This window comes from Rattus rattus, chromosome 11 (genome assembly GCF_011064425.1).
Source record: "Rattus rattus isolate New Zealand chromosome 11, Rrattus_CSIRO_v1, whole genome shotgun sequence".
Lineage (NCBI taxonomy): Eukaryota > Metazoa > Chordata > Mammalia > Rodentia > Muridae > Rattus > Rattus rattus.
In genome coordinates this window covers 58,960,118-58,977,034 of record NC_046164.1, presented here as the reverse complement: position 1 = coordinate 58,977,034, position 16,917 = coordinate 58,960,118, and the positions used below count along the sequence as shown (strand labels likewise).

The following is a 16,917-nucleotide window of genomic DNA, read 5'->3' as shown; positions in this document are numbered from 1 at the left end:
ATAGTTTTCCATGGAGTCATTTTAACAAATAATAGACAGTAATAACTCATAATCAGAAATAAATTCACTCCTGCTGCTACAACTGGAAGGATGGGAGAACACATTTCAAGAACAACTCTGTGTTTTGAAGAATCTGAGGTTACAAGATTCCTTTTTTGTTTCATGAAGTTTTCTGTGTTTCTGTGGTGTGTGTGTGTGTGTGTGTGTGTGTGTGTGTGTGTGTGTGTGTGTGTGTGTGTGTTGGGGGAGGTGTTAAGGATTTATTCTAAGAGCACATGTTCTTACTTGGGATTCAATTTCCAAGTATGCTAAGCAAGTATTCTACATCTGAGTTGACACCATCATTTTTTTCTGGTACTTATTTTTATTTTTAAATGACTGAGGTCATTGTTTTAGAATAAAACATGTAGTATATACCCTTTTCCTCTATATGAACCAATGTTCATCTAAACCTTTACTTCCTTTATAAAACGCATTTGATTTTTCCCAAGACAGTGGGTCACTAAATTGTCGTAGCGGGTCTTGGACTTGCTCTGTAGTGTAGGTTGGATTTGAACTTGTGAGTCTGTTGATTCTGTCTTCTGAGTGGAAAGAGGCCTGGCTTACCTTCTTCAGTGGTATGGCCTGCTGTAGGTAAAACATGAAATGAGTAATTAATATTTTTTAAAAAATTAGGATAAAAAGTGGGTAAATAAGGAGGTGGAATTGGATATTGTTGGAGTGAGGGACTGAGAAAATTGATCAAAAAGATTAAAATATGAAATTCTCAAAGAATTAACAAAAAGGGTTAATTTTAAAAACCAAAATAATCAAATCAGAAAATTTGGTAAATAAACTTGAATTCATCCATAACCTAAAGTCAATACCGATTGACTCAGAATCAGGGTGGGAAGCTGACCCAGAGAATCGAAAGACTTAAGATGGTTAAACTGAAAAGGCAATGTGATTACCAAGTGGTAGTCATAGCATATAATCCTATGTTTGAACATAAAGTATTTTCCAGCTGTTCCTTGAAGAAAATGACTAAACTCTTTTGAGACTATAATTCTTTCAGGACTTGGGCAATTTGTTGTTATGCCTTCCCACCTAGACCAAGATATCACAGTCACCAACTGAGAATGTCTTTTCCTAATTAATTTTGCATATCATAAAAATTTATGTTTCATTTCTACGAATTTATGCAACAGTCACAGTCTATGTTGGCCATCTTTTTCTATTTTTGTCTTCCATTTATTTATGGATTAATTAATTTATCTCTATAATTCAATACTCTATAAAAAACATCAGGCAAAGTTTCGTTGACTAAATTGCTTTTATTTATAGAAAATTTCCTTTATCTAAATAAATAATAATAATATCACAAACATATACAAGAGGTTGCCCTGTGTGTTTGGATTCAAGCACAGCTACTTGATGTTGTTGATACTCAAATTCTCAATCATAATGAGAGATTTTTAGTATTTATCATTGTAGTGCTTGTCTATGAGGTACATCAGCATATTTCTTATCACATCCAAAACAAACATATGCATACATTTTAAAAAAATGTTGACACTAATCAATATGCTGGAATCATTCTATCACAGTTAAATTGATATCAAAATTATTGAATCCTTTATTTAAAAAAATACTCTGAGGTCTGGAAATGGCTCAAAGGTTAAAGTGCTTTTTGTACAAACGTGAGGACCAGAAACAAATGCCAAGTAATACTATTATTCCTATGGGCAGATGTGAGGAAGAGGATGAAAAGCCCACAGGACTATATACTTTGCAAGTACAAAGGGAAATATATGAGTGTGAGATAGGGATGCATCTTTCTTTTTAACCAAATCGACCATCATGACTGGTTCAAGTCTGCCTTGAGAAATACCCCACTGGACAGACAGCACCCTCCTCATACGCTAAATGCCATTCTCAAGTTTCACATTTGCTTTGCTTCATCCCTCCACAAATTCCTGCTCAAAATGCTCAAAATATGGTTATTGTTGTGCTTCTGATAGCAGAAAAGAGTCTTTGTTTTAAGATTCAACTCTTACAGAACTTCCCAAGAAAGCCTGTGATGTATCAATTCTATGTTAGTTGTTTGATCCTCATTATCCCACTGTTTTCATTGTGACTTGACTCTCTACTTGAAGGACTAAGAAAATGGCCACAGTGAGTACTTGAGCTTTTGCTGCTAATTTCTACAATGCTAATGACTGTGGCGTGGAAGGAATGAGTGACAATCGTTTTTACTTTTTGGAAAATGATGGACATTGGGAAAAGATCAAACGTTTTTATCGTTTCTACTGACATGAATAGTTAATAAAGTCTTCATAAACTCAATCCTGTAGAGATTTACATGCTTAAGATGTTGTAATATGGGGTTGGGGATTTAGCTTAGTGGTAGAGCGCTTGCCTAGCAAGCGCAAGGCCCTGGGTTCGGTCCCCAGCTCCGAAAAAAAGAAAAGAAAAAAGATGTTGTAATACCACAGATGTTCCAGAAATGATTGCATTTTGATTATAGGTGAGTTTTCTGTTTGGGAGGTTGTCTCTTGTACCAATGTGTTCAAGGCTACTTTTCTTCTATTAGATTTAATGTGTCTTGTTTTATGTTGAGGTCTTCGATCCACTTGGACTTGAGTTTTGTTCAGGGTGATAAATATGGGTCTATTTTCATTCTACATGCAGACATCCAATTATACCAGCACCATTTGTTGAGGATGCTTTCATTCCATTATATATTATTTTATATTCTTTTTCAAAAACAAGCATCCTTAGGTGTGTGAGTTTATTGCTGGGTCTTTCATTCAATTCCATTGATTAACCTGTTTGTTTCTATAATGATACCAATGAAGTTTTTATTACTATTGCTCTCTAATACAGCTTAAGATCAGAGATGGTGATGTCTGTAGAAGTTCTTTTATTGTACAGGACTTTTTTTTAAAGCTAGCCTGGGTTTTTTATTTTTCCCATATGAGACTGAGAATGGTTCTTTCGAGATCTGTAAAGTATTGTGTTAGAATTTTGATGGGAATTGCTTTGAATCTGTACATAGCTTTTGGTAAGATACCCATTTTTGCTAGGTTTATCCTATGGTTTCATGAGAATGGGAAATCTTTCATCTTCTTAAATCTTCAATTTCTTTCTGCAGAGACTAAGTTCTTTCATTTGCTTGGTTAGATTTACACCAAATTATTTTATATTACTTGTGGCTATTGTGAAGTGTGCTCTTTCCTTTGTTTCCAGTTCTGCCAGTTTATCATTTGTATAAAAGTATATCAGTGATTTTTTCATATCCAGCCATTTTGCTGAAGTGTTTATCAGTAGTATCTGTTCTCTGGTAGAATTTTTGGAGTTGCTTATGTATACTATCCTAACACCTACAAATAGTGATAGTTTGGCTGCTTCTTTTCCAATTTGTATCTCCTTGATCTCCTTTAGTTGTTTTATTGCTCTGAACTTCTGAACTTTTCTAAAGTTCAAGACTAGGACTTCAAGAACTGTAATGGAAGAGCTACAAAGAGACCGCTCTGACTTGTATGTTCCCCAATTTTAGTTCAATTACTTTAATGTTCCATTTAATTTATTGTCTTATGCTATAATTCCCTGATTGTGTTTACTTATGTGCCTTATAGTTCTGATCTTTCCAAGTCTTTTAACATGAGGTTGTTTTGGCTTTTGTCAAACACTTTTTCAGCATTTAGTGATATGATCATGTGATATTTCTTTCAGTTTGTTTATATGATGGATTATATTGATGGGTTTTGTATGCTGAACTATCTCTGTATCTCCATGAAGCCAGCTTGTTCATGATGGATAATGTTTTTGATATGTTCCTGGATTCAATTCACGAGTATTTTATTGAGTATTTTTGCATCAATGCTAATAAGAGAAATCAGCCTGAAGTTCACTTTCTTTGCTGATTTCTGGTGTGGTTTAGCTATCAGGGTGACAGTGGCTTCATAGAATGAGTTTGTCAGTGTTCCTTATTTTTCTATTTGGTGGAATAGTTTGAGGAGTATTGGTATTAGCTCTTCTTTGAAACTCTGGTAGAATTCTGGGCTAAATCAATTGAGTCTGGGCCATTGTTGTTGTTGTTGCTGTTGTTATTGTTGTTGTTGGGAGTCATCCATTCCACTTATACTTTCCAATTTTGTGGAGTATAGGTTTTTGAAGTAAGACCTTTAAATCAGATTCTTTGTATTTCCTCAGTGTCTCTTGTTATGTCCCCCCTTTCATCTCTGATTTTATTAATTTTGATATTGTCTTTCTGTCTTTTACTTTGGCTAAGGATTGGTCTATCTTGTTGATTTTCTCAAAGAACCAGCTCTTGGTTTGGTTGATTCTTTGGATTATTCTCTTTGTTTCTAATTTATTGATTTTACCCTGAGTTTGACAATTTTCTGACTACTCCTCTTGTGTGTATTTGCTTATGTTCTCGAGCATTAAGGTGTGCTGGTAAGATTGTAATATGAGAACTCTCCAGTTTCTTTATAAGGACACTTAATGCTATGAACTTTTTTCTAAGCACTGCTTTCATTGTGTCCCACATGTTTGTATATGTTGTGCCTTCATTTTCATTGAATTCTGGGAAGTCTTTACTTTGTTCATTTGTTCTGTTCTTTTTTTTTTCCTTCCCTTCTTTGACCCAGAGGTCATTGAGTACAGAGTTGTGCAATTTCCATGATTTTGTAGTCTATTATTGAAGTTCAGCTTTAATCCATGGTGATCTGTAAGATCTTCTTATATCTTTTGAGGCTTGCTTTGTGACAAAATATATGGTAAATTTTGGAGAAGGTTCCATGAGATACTGAGAAGCTATATATTTTGGGGGAGGGAGAAATGTTCTACAGATATCTTTAAAACCCATTTGATTCATACAATCTGTCAGTTTCATTATTTCTTCATGACCTCTTCATTGCTAAGAGTGGGGTGTTGAAGCCTCCCATTTTTAATGTCTGGTGCTCAATGCATGCTTTAACCTTTGCAATTTTTCTTTAACAAATGTGTGTGTCCTTGGATTTGGAGGATAAATGTTCAGAATCGAGATGTACTTCCAGTGAATTTTTTCTTGGATGAATATGAAGTATTCTTCCCATCTCTTTTGATTACTTCTGTGTGAAATTATCTAATAGATATTAGAATGGCTACCCCAGCTTGTTTCTTGGAGCCATTGGAAAAATGTTTTTCCAACCCTTTATTCTGAGATAATGCCTAAGCTATATTATATAATGCATAAGACTATACTGTATAGATTATAAGATATACTTATTTTCCTATAAAAAGTAAAAGTAAAAGCTTGACTTTGTCATTTTATATCTGCAAAATTTCAAATACTTAAATCTTTCATTGACACTTTAAGAATGCCTGTCACACTTTGCATTGACAAAGTTGAATTCCACTGTTCAATGAGAGTAGTTAATAGAGTTTGAATACAGATATTTCCAGACACTGACAGAAAAAAGCAGTCTCCTCCAGTCACATAGATTAATTTCAGTACTCATTTTCCAAATTTGGCAAAGTTTTGAGATGCAATTAAAAATCCCAGTCACAGCTGCCAAGGTCAGCTGGTAATATAAATCATCATCAGGGCAAAAACAAATACTCTAGACTTCAAGGTAACCACATGGACATCTGAACAATATGCATGAAGTGAAATCTTTGATGTAATTTATTACTTTTAGCATAATTCTTAGCAATGTTCAGTAATAACAGGGTAAATAAAAATATGATTGCCAACTTAATAAAAATGTATACTTGTAACACATCACTTTAAGTGATAATTATGCTATTGGTTCAGTATATTATAAAGTCCCGGAAAAATTATGAATTTAATGTATGTTGTGCAGAATATTATTTCTTAAAAGTTGGGCTAAGTAAATTAACTGATCAAGAAAGGTCATTTTTGTAGTAATATTAATGTTTAGTTCTTCATAAATTGAATATTTATAGACTAATAGCTTTGGACATTTCAAAACACCCTAGAATTGACTCTGTCATTTGGATATTACTATTTACTTTTATGAAGATCTATAATTAAAAGAAGGAAGCTGGGCAAGGAAAAAATACAAAATGTACATTTTGAAGAGAAATGCAAGTAGACAAAAACAAAACAAAACAAAACAAAAAACAAACAAACAAACAAACAAAAAACAACCAAAAACTAAAAAGAGGGATTATAAGTGGAATAACAGGAGTTGTGACCTCAGAGCAAGACTCCATTGAACTAAGTATCCAATTTGAGGAAAGGAATGAGAGAAATGCTTAAAGAGTCCAGCATGGTGGTGAACACCATTAATCCCAGCACTCTGAAGACAGGCTGTCAGATCTCTAAATGCAAGGGTAATGCGGTCTACAGCAAAAGTTCCAGGATAGTCAAGCTTAGTCAATGAAGGAATCATCAAAATAGAAAAAAGCTGCTAAATGATGAGGGGGCCATGTTCCAGCCTCAGAAAGCAGCAGAATTTGGCACCTTCAACCACATTGTTCTGGTTGTAGAGTCAAGGATAGAAGAAAGGGGTTATGAAATCTCCCTCTGCAAATAAGGAAGCCAGGCATATGTCAGGGTTGTTGTTGCATAGAGGCCTAGAGAGGCCATTGAGTATGGCTGTGAAGATGGAGCCTGGATTTTGTTGAAGGCTCTAAGATGTTGGAGATGCCAGAGCGGTGGGACCCCTGCCAAGGAAAGCTGCTGACACTGAGTATAACCAGCCCAAGAGAACACAGTACATTGCAGTCTGGAAAGCTGAAAGGAGTGGGAGATCTGAATAGTCTTTTGACATCAGACATAGACATGCAGACTTTCAAGTTTGCCCAGCTAGTTTTAGGTTTTGCTTTGGTCCAGTGTTTCCTAACTATATTCTCTTTCCTGCCTTTTGGAATGGTAATCTACATCCTGGTGATGTGTTGAAAGTATATGATCTGAGCTTTTATTTGATTTTTCCATGGGACTACATTTAAGTGATTGCATGAATCTCATAAAAGAACTTTGACTTTTAAACTAGTTTGAGGCTGTTATAGAATAGGGGACTTTTGAAGTTAGACTAATTGCATTTCCATTATGATATGACTGTAAGCATATGAGGGCCATGAAGTAGAATGTGCTGTTTGAAAGAAAATGGACTCCAAAGGCTCACAGGAAGTGGCACTATTAGGAGGTGTGGTCTTTTTGGAGTAGGTGTGGCTTTGCTGGAGGAAGTACATCACAGGAGTCTGTGTGTCTGGGGGAGGGGGAGGAGTTAGGGTATGAGATCTCAGAAGCTCCAACTAGACCTAATGGTTCAGTTCTCTTCCTGCTGCCGGCAGATGCAGATTTAGAATTGGAAGACTCTTCTCTAGTACTGTGTCTGACTGTGTCCTGTCATGATAATAGACTAAACCTTTGACACTGTAAGCCAATCCCAATTAAATGCTTTCTTTTATAAGAGTTGCTATGCTATGGTCATGATGTCTCTTCACAGAAAATAGAAACCCTAGGATATTTCTCCTCTCTCCATACTTTTCCATACATTTATAATAAAGCCAATAACATATTTAAATAAATATATGTTTCCTTAATTCCTACTTTCCAGAAATAAAACATTTTCTGGAAGTATAAAATATGTCATATATTTTCATTCTAATATTATATCAGATTATCATTACTGAGTTTTCTTCATGAATCAATAAGTGTGTATATGTGTGTGTGGTGTAATAAAAGACAACATTTAGGAAATATGATAGTATCTTATAGAGTTATTTAACCTTTTTAAATGTAAAACATAAAAGACAAGATTCTAGAACTTGGATATCTAGGTTTCATACTCAGTTTTGTATGCATTCATTGTATTATTTTAGGCAAGTCATTTAATTTCTGGGTACCCGGTTTCTTATCCCATTTTAATAATATATATCTTATAGAATTTTATAAGCATTTCACAAAATATAATATAATACAATGAATAATATATAATGTTGAATTATATCTTATTGACTTAATCATTTATTGATAACTGTACCATGATCCCCACCTATATTGGGAAGATGAGGTTTGAAAGTAAAAATGATGCTTGAATAAATTAGGAGGTGTGGAAGGGATTTGCTAGCCAAGACTTGGTCAAGACTCTTCTGACATAAAAAGATCTGAAATGCCTATTTTTCTAAGTTTTTCAAATCAAATCAAATTGGAGGGTGTTAGTGGAAAACTAGTATGTCTAGCAAATCTAATTACTAGTTAGAGTGATGACATGATTTGAATCAATAAATTCTTTTTTTCTCCATTTGTTAAGTAGGATTTGATTTTAGCTGTTTTTTAAGACTATGATGTAAAGAATCTTAGTAAAGCCATCACTTCCTTCCATCAGTTTATGTGTCTTTAGATTTTTATATTTTATTCCTGTTTGACACAGTCTCACTATGTATCTGTCATTAGCCAGGAACTTCATATGAAGACCAAGATGGCCTGGAACTCACAGAGATGCACCTGTCTCTGCCTCCTGAAAACAGGGACTTAGGGAGGTTTGCCAACACTCCCAGATAGAAGCTAATGCAGCCAGTCACCAATTACTACCACCCTAAACAGTCTGAAATGGCATGACCCAATTCTTCTATATTTATATCACATTTTTGATTACACAGGAATAAGTGTTGGGCAGAGCCTCCTTACAGTTACAGTCCAGCAGGCCACAGGGCATTTGATTTAAAATTCTAATCCCTCACTACTGTCTTACAATGGTACTGGAGGAAGCAGTTAGTTTTCAGTCTTTGTATGGGTATGCTGAATTGATAACAGTTATTATGCTTAGTAACAAACAAAAAAGAAAATATAAGAGAAAAATATTCAATACACAAAAAATTGACTAGAATGAGTTGAAGTTACTCAGAGTTCCAACAATGCATGTCTATTCATTTGAAATCCATCAAGTACCAAGTGTTAATATAACCTAGAATCCAACACTCTCAAAATGAAGCAAGAGCTATTATGTACTTCTAAAGGTTTGCCGTTTATTCATACCTCATTTTCCACATCACTGCTAAAAACCCAATTGAAATACAGCAGTCACCATACCATTGCATACTCCTCCATAAGTAGAGTTGTGTATTTGGGAAAATACAACATATTTTGGATTTTGCTCACATTCACTCTATAATACCCCATACACAGTCCTGCAATGAATAATTTACTTTAGTGCCTCTGAATCACATTGCCCAGAACGAGACACTAGACAGATTTTTTTTATTATTTTCATTATTTTAAGGATTTCATGTGGCACTACTATATTTTCCATTCCTCTCTATTTTCCTACTCATCCCATGTTCCTGATTAATTTCCACTCAAATTTATTAGCTGCTCTTCTTTAATTATTGTTGTTTTACACATACACAGACACACACACACACACGCGCGCGCACACACACACACACGCACACACACACAGAGTCTACTAAATCCAAATGCATGTATGTGTAACTGGGCTAGTTAGGTTCGGATAACCTAACTGATAAGTGAGCTCATTCTATGGGAAAGAAAAATGATTCTTACTCGGCAGCAATTGATTACTTTTCCCATGATAGAGACATTGTAAAATTTCTTCACTGGATCCACAATTGACCATTGTGCAAAGACTAAGTGGCTGTGAGGTACCAGGGGATGCATAGCTAATGTTCAGGGAAAATCATGGAAAAGTGTTATTGTGGGAAAGAAAGATTGTAAAATCTAGAAAACCATGATATCTGCTGCTAGATATTCTTATAAACATTGCTGGGAATATGCCCTCACTTAATCCCAATCGCATGGGTACCTAAAGTAGACCTACTTAATGATCACAAGAGATTTTCTTTCTTTAGCAAGGAAATATTTGCTGTCACCCTGTTTTCAAGAGAAAATTCAAAGTTTTAAGTGCTATATTGCTATAATAACAAATTAACACTGATATCATGAACACAAATTAGTTTTTATTTCAAGTGTAGCAATTTTAAAATTAAAGTCAAGGGTTAGCATATTATTTTCTAGGGATGTCATAATAAACACCATAGATTTAGCGACTTAAATTACAGCAATTTATTCTTTCATATTACTGGGATCTAGAAGTTCAACATCAAAATCTTATAAGAGAGCTGGAGAGAAGGCTCATTGTGTAAAGCATTTGTTGTAAAAGCATGGGGATATGAGTTCAGACACTAAGAATCCTTGTAAAACTAGATGTGGTAACATATACGTGGGTAATACCAGAATTCCTATGGAGAGAGGAAAGGTGGACAGAAGACTATCCCCAGAAGCTCATGAGATTGCTAGCCTAAAATAGATAGCAGAAAAAGGAAATAAAGGAAGGTGGACCCTGTCTCCAAAAAGGTATGGATGATAAGGACCTACAGATGAGGTTGTCTTCTTACCTCCACACATGAAGTGTGATATCAACATGTCCACACTCACACACAAATGTACCCAAATTCACACACACACACACACACACACACACACAGAGACACACACACCAACACACAGGCACACAGACACAAAGACACAGACACACACACACACACACAGACACAAAGACACACACACAACACACAGACTTCCACACACACACACACACACACACACACACACACACACACACACACGGTCACAGATACGAACACAGTCACAGACACGGACATGCACAAAGATCAAAATGCAAAAGGCATTTATTAGAGGCCTTAGCTCATCTAAGACTTCCATCTTACAAAAGTTTCATAGTTTAATATGCATTTTCCTACAATATTTTCTAGATATTTATGTGATTTTGTATATCCTTATGATGGATGGTATTGTTGACATTAGATTAATATTATCCTAATGACCTTACTTTAATTGTCTCCTTAAAGACTGTATCTCAACAGACAGTCACATTTCATCATATGAATCCTTGAAAATATAATTAAGACAAAAGTCAGATGGTAATACTGAGAGGACCTTGAAGTAGGTACCTAAGTTCTCAGCATAAAGGAGTTTTCTTTACCTCAGAGAGACTAAGGGCATTGAATAGGAGACGAATACAGTAGATAGAGGAGAAAAGAGATAGGGGAACAAGGGAGAAGGGGTGGGGAGATATTTGCTCTGAAGGACCAAGGAATGGCTCTGGATAGAGAGGAGACAGACTTGGCCCATAGGCAAATGGTAGTTTAATAAATGTAAAGGAGAAAACTCTGTGTTAGGATGGTGTTTTTTGTTTTAGTTGGGCATGTTAACTAGGGCAGCCAAAGGGGTTTTCGATTGCTGGACTTCAATACTTTAATAGCTGGAACTTGGTAGTGAGCTTCAGGCAGAGGAAGGAAATAAGAGAATGGACCTCGGTGTCTAGCTTTAGGAATGTAACTTAATTTATTTTAGCAAGGAAGAGAGAATGGGAGAGAATAGTAAAATGAAAAACCTCTTGGGGAGATGTTAGCCATGCTTCAGAATACTTCAGCCCCTACAAGTAATAAAGTTACTTCATGCAAATTTAATATAGTATATTAAGTGTCATATCCCTCTACTAATTAACAATTTTTTAAAGATTTATTTATTTTATGTATATGAGTGCTCTAGCTACATTATACCTACATGCCAGAAGAGGGCATCAAATCCCAGTTAGGTAGTTGTGAGCCACTATATGGTTGCTGGGAATTGAACTCAGGGCCTCTGGAAGAGCATACAGCGGTCTTAACTGCCAAGCCCCCTATTTAACAATACTTCAATAAGCATCTACTATACATCAAATTGTATATTATTTAATACAGTATATTAATTTGTGATAAAGTAATATAGAGACATTTAAAATGAAAATATGTGGGAGATTTTAGTGGAGGAAGGGATGGATGTATAGAACAGAAAATCTGGAAAAGAATAATTAATACTAAAGATTTTTGAACAGCTATATGTAAACCTATAATTTTGTTTCATATATTTATGTGCATATGGATATGTACAGGTATATGAGCATATATACATTAATATAAAATAATTTAATTGAAGTTTCCCCAAACAGAGGATAACCATCCTTAAATCTCAGAAGCCAAACAAAAAACTCCATGTCAGGTTTATAACCCCTCAACTTGCTGATCAAAGTTGTCCTGGAAACCTTCAAAGCAATACCATCTGCTGCCATTACTCCCCGCCCCCCCCCCCGCCCCCGAGCTGGGGACCGACCACAGGGCCTTGCACTTCCTAGGCAAGCTCTCTACCACTGAGCTAAATCCCCAACCCCTGCTGCCATTACTCTTGATTGTTCACTACAACTTGATAGCAACACTCTTCTGCTACAAACTTTTTCACTGGACAAGGTAAAATCACATTGGTTCGGCCAAGGAAACCTTCTTCCTGCTGGGAGGCTTTCAGAGTTTGAAAGGTGATATGTAGGCTGCTGGGAGGAAAATTTTATCAACAATCTTACCCATCTGTGAAGCTCATGAACTACAATAATGATGTGTAGTATCAAGATATGCCCACAGATGCAAATGGGGCACTAATGACCTTGGAGTAACCAACCACTTTCTGCTTGAATTGAAGGCTTGCTTTATAGGAGCAAAGCTCTATACCCATGTGTCCTAGATTTCATCACAGTTTCCTTGTGGAGTAGATGGTAGTCAGTATAGATAACCAAGGTCCAGAGAATTAGCATCAATGGAATTGTCAACCAAAAAAAGGACGTTTGAATCACCCTTCCCCAAAACATTTAAGGCTCATGGATCATTGCAGAGGAGGTGGTAGGGAGGTAGGAATGGGCAGAGATTTGGGAGGGTCTAAACTAAGCACTATCTCCAGGACTTGATAGGCTCAGTGTACTAACAAACTCTTAGCAGCTGCTGTCACCTGCATAATACCAGCACAAGATCAAGCCAGTCAGTATTTGAGCTAAGAGGATTAAGAGGTCCACAAATGGCGATGACTAACACAGGAACTATGGATGGTTGAAGACTTTTCAAGGAAAGTGTGTAGCCCCCATTGTAGGTTGGTTATGAGGATTAAGAGGTCCGCAAATGGCGATGACTAACACAGGAACTATGGACGGTTGAAGACTTTTCAAGGAAAGTGTGTAGCCCCCATTGTAGGTAGGTTAGTGGATGACCCCTAACCCAGGAGTATAGAAATAATTCAATGTGAACTCAGTGAGTTATAAATAAAAAGACAAGAAAAGAGAGGACAGGGCAGTAGAAGGAAGGTGAGGGGAGAACTAGAAGGAATCAGACAGGCATGAGGAGTGAATATGATCAAAATTTACTGTACAGTGTTTTGTGAGAACCAATAAAATGCTATATTTATAGTAAATAAGATAAAAGACTGAGGAGAAGTGTGAAGAAACAAAGGGAAGAACAGACCAAATCTGTGTGCTGCTGCATCCCCTTTAACCCCACCTCTGCCTTGCCTCAAAGAAAAGCTGAAGGGGATGCTAAAGGAGATGAAGCAAAGGTGATGGTAGACAGAATACATCTGCCACATAGAAGGTCTGCAAGGTCATCTACTAAACCTGCAGACTGAGACCCAGAGCCCATGCCTAAAACCGTCCCTGTAAAGAAGGAGAATTTACCCGAGTGGAAGATAGGGAAGTCTGATGCTAGCAAGGACATGAAGTGAATACCCTGCAGGAAATGGAGATGCCCAAACAGACCAAGCACAGAAAGATGAAAGTGCAGGAGATTCCAAGTGAATATGTGTGCACTTGATAACTGTGTCTTCTAGCAACTGTACAGTTTAAAATAATATTTTCTTTACCAAGTTTTATAAAACTGCAGGTTTTTCTTTTACTTCCTTTTTCCTACTTCTATGTTGTTAGCACACAGAATACTTTCTTGGGGTTTTGTTTAGGTGGCGGGGTCTAGAGGAGGGAATGTGTCACTAACAAAACTTCTTCCAAACCGGATTCATGACAGAAAGCATCTTTCTTTGATAATTTTGAAAGATTCCTGTTGGCTACCAGGAGAGATGTTCTGGTGTTGACATATGTGGTCACTATGGCACAAAATGCCCTGTGGTGTTGGAAAACTCTAAACCCATTTTAATATCCTCTGCTCCCTGTGCCATCAACATAGACTTAAGCCCATTAAAACCAGAGACATGTTGGGATCTGACCCGCTAAATTCAGTTTTGCTTGTCTACTGGAGGATCGGCAATGACATCACTGAATGTCTTCAAAAGAACAATGGTTCCTTTTATAAAAGAATGCAGATCTTAATCCTGCCATTTTGATTTTATTTTCTGAATGTAGGGTCAGCTTGCAATAAGTTGTAAAACAACATCCTTAAAGTGAAATCTCAACCCTCACTCCAAGCTACTTCCCTATTTTCAAAGCATTAGATGAAGACTTCATTGGATTTTTTGGTGGCTTTCTGATTTCGGTAGTCAGTACAATAAAGAGGTTCTGGTACTCTTAGTGATTTCTGCTCTTTTCTTGCCTTATGTAAATTTATCTACAATAAGACTGGATGCACTTAGGCTTGGAAAAAATAAAAATCTGAAATTTATACTATTTTTTAAAACTTAGCTACACATTCACTCAAGTATAGTGTCCTTAATTTAGAAAAAGAAAAATAAACTGAGTTCAAAGAGGTTAAGATGTTTTTTGTTGTTTTTTCTTTTTGCTAAAGATCATAAAAAGTATTTTAAGCTCATAACTATTAAATTTCAAAGGCCATAATTCTTCTATTTCAAGTTATTTCTGCAATACTGGCTCCACGGACATGCATAAGGAAACTAGACTAAAATTCAATTATTGGAATGTTTAAACAACGAAATGTTTAAAAAGTGATTGTTTTAGAGATTAATCATACACATCAGTGGCCATGATACTAAGAGCAACTGTGCGCCTATGTCATCCTAACTAGGACACCAGAGGTGGATACTCAGTCAAAGGAATCTCAGGTGTAAGATAGCAGCCAGGGGTTTAGAAGATAAATCTAGAATTTTCCAAGAGTATCAAGGAAATGTAAATTACAGGGTGAAAAGACTCATGAAGAATGGAAGTATGTGAGGACAAAGGAAAATTACTCACGGATTGATCTGTCTCATGAATATGTGTGAAAAGGGAAGGAGTGAGAGAAAATCAAAACTCCAGCTCAAGGCCAGACTTCCAAGGGCCAGTACTATATAATCTTTGATGTACAGCAGGCAGGGTGCAGGTTTCAACAGTTACTCTAAAAATAAGACACTGGAGATTCACTGGTTGATCTACAGGGCTATTTATTCTGAACCTCAAAAAAAAAAAAACAAAAAAAAACAAAAAAAAACCAAACAAACAAACAAAAAAAAAATCTGAGGCTGGTCTTGCAGCAGTCTCCCATTGTCTAAGTGGGAGGAAGTTGGAAAAGACTGAACACTGTAAAAGGTGCCATGTAGGAATGAGGTCTGAGAGATGGGCAGACCACCTATCTGGAGACGATTTCAGTGCACCAGTGTATGTAAAGCAGGTTAGAATTGACAGATACTTCTGATTTCAGCACAGTAGTTTATTCCTTCAACCCAATGGAAGTAAAGTTGTTTGTCATATCTCGGGTCAGTTGTAACTGTGCTCCATCTGCAGCAATGTCCAAAAGCATTTTAATTCTCCATAAGCATCAGGGCTGCTTATTGGATTGTTTTTCCTTTAGCTTAAATCTAATAAGATAAGAGAGGCACTAAGAAAGGACTAGTGATCCCTGACCTTTCTCTAAGATGCTTTTCCCACTAGTATTATGAATCAAGTGAGCTGACTTAAGTAAAATAAACCACGGCCTTTACTTTGTTTAATCTGGCAGGCAGAGAATCCAAGGTCTTTCTTCATTTTCTTGCCAAAGGTTCTACTGGGTTCATTGCAAATCCTCCTCCCCTTGAAGGGGACATGGCCTCCCTTTTGTCTTGTCTATCCTGTTCTCCAGATCAATTCCGGGAGAAAGTGAGAAGATCCTCCACCCTGTGTGTTCATCAGGGTGCTGCCACATTGTGCTCCCCAATTTACTGGGTTTTCCTGTTATCCCAATGCTAATCCCAGATTTCTTCTAACTCTGGCTTTGTTTAAAATCACAGGGAATAGAACACATCAACCAGTATCTTTTCCTGTGTGTTTCCATGGACAATAGAAGAAAAGAACAAGGCAAATAATAGTTGAACTGGTTTTTGTTTTGATGTAGTCTACTGAGTAAAGTTTCAACTTAATCTAGAAAGGCAGACAGAGGTCTCTCTCCTCTCTGTTGTCATTGAGTAATTTCTTTCTTCAGCACTTGCAAGGTAGAGTCAGCAGGGGTAGGATTTCAAAGCAAGTCAAAAACTCATAGTAAACCTGAGGCCAGCTTGGGCTACATGAAATACCATCTCAGAGAGCGAAAGCAAAGGAAATCAAAACAAACCAAAGCAAAACAAAACAAAAACATCAAATTATAGAAACAATACGTATCTTCTAGAATAGTCAAAAAGTACAGAGAAGCAAACTCAAGAAGTTAAAAATGCTCATATTTACTAGAAGGAAATAAATATTTTATATCATATTCATATTTAGTTGCTTAATGATATTCATTTGTTATTATTTGTGGCATGCATATACTTGAGCACACATGGTAGAATATACTTATTCAGAAATATTTTTTACAAATGAGTGTACACAATGAAATCTGTGTATAAAAACGTTCATTTTGCTAGTCTCATGACTGAATATAATTTCTGACATGCACAATAATTTTAGTCATTGAAAATTTTCCCAGTATTGTTGGTTAGAGGTATATCAGTAATTTTGTTACATTAAAACATATTTTATTGAAGATGATTTACCCATCCTGCATTTAATCATGCCATAGTTCATCATGCTATCAGTTTAGAATTGTGCATATGCAACACACACACACACACACACACACACACACACACACACACACACACACTAAACAGAACAATTTCGGATTTGTACGCTTGTAAGTAAGCTTGCTCCGTCTTTTGGTCAACACCTCCTGACAGTGCCTGTGTCTATATAA

General features: G+C 36.2%; 1 pseudogene; it reads left to right on the top strand.

Annotated features, from left to right (window-relative positions):
* The first annotated feature begins 6,260 nt into the window (after positions 1-6,260).
* On the top strand, positions 6,261-13,628 carry LOC116912012 (annotated as a pseudogene).
* The last annotated feature ends 3,289 nt before the right edge of the window (positions 13,629-16,917 follow it).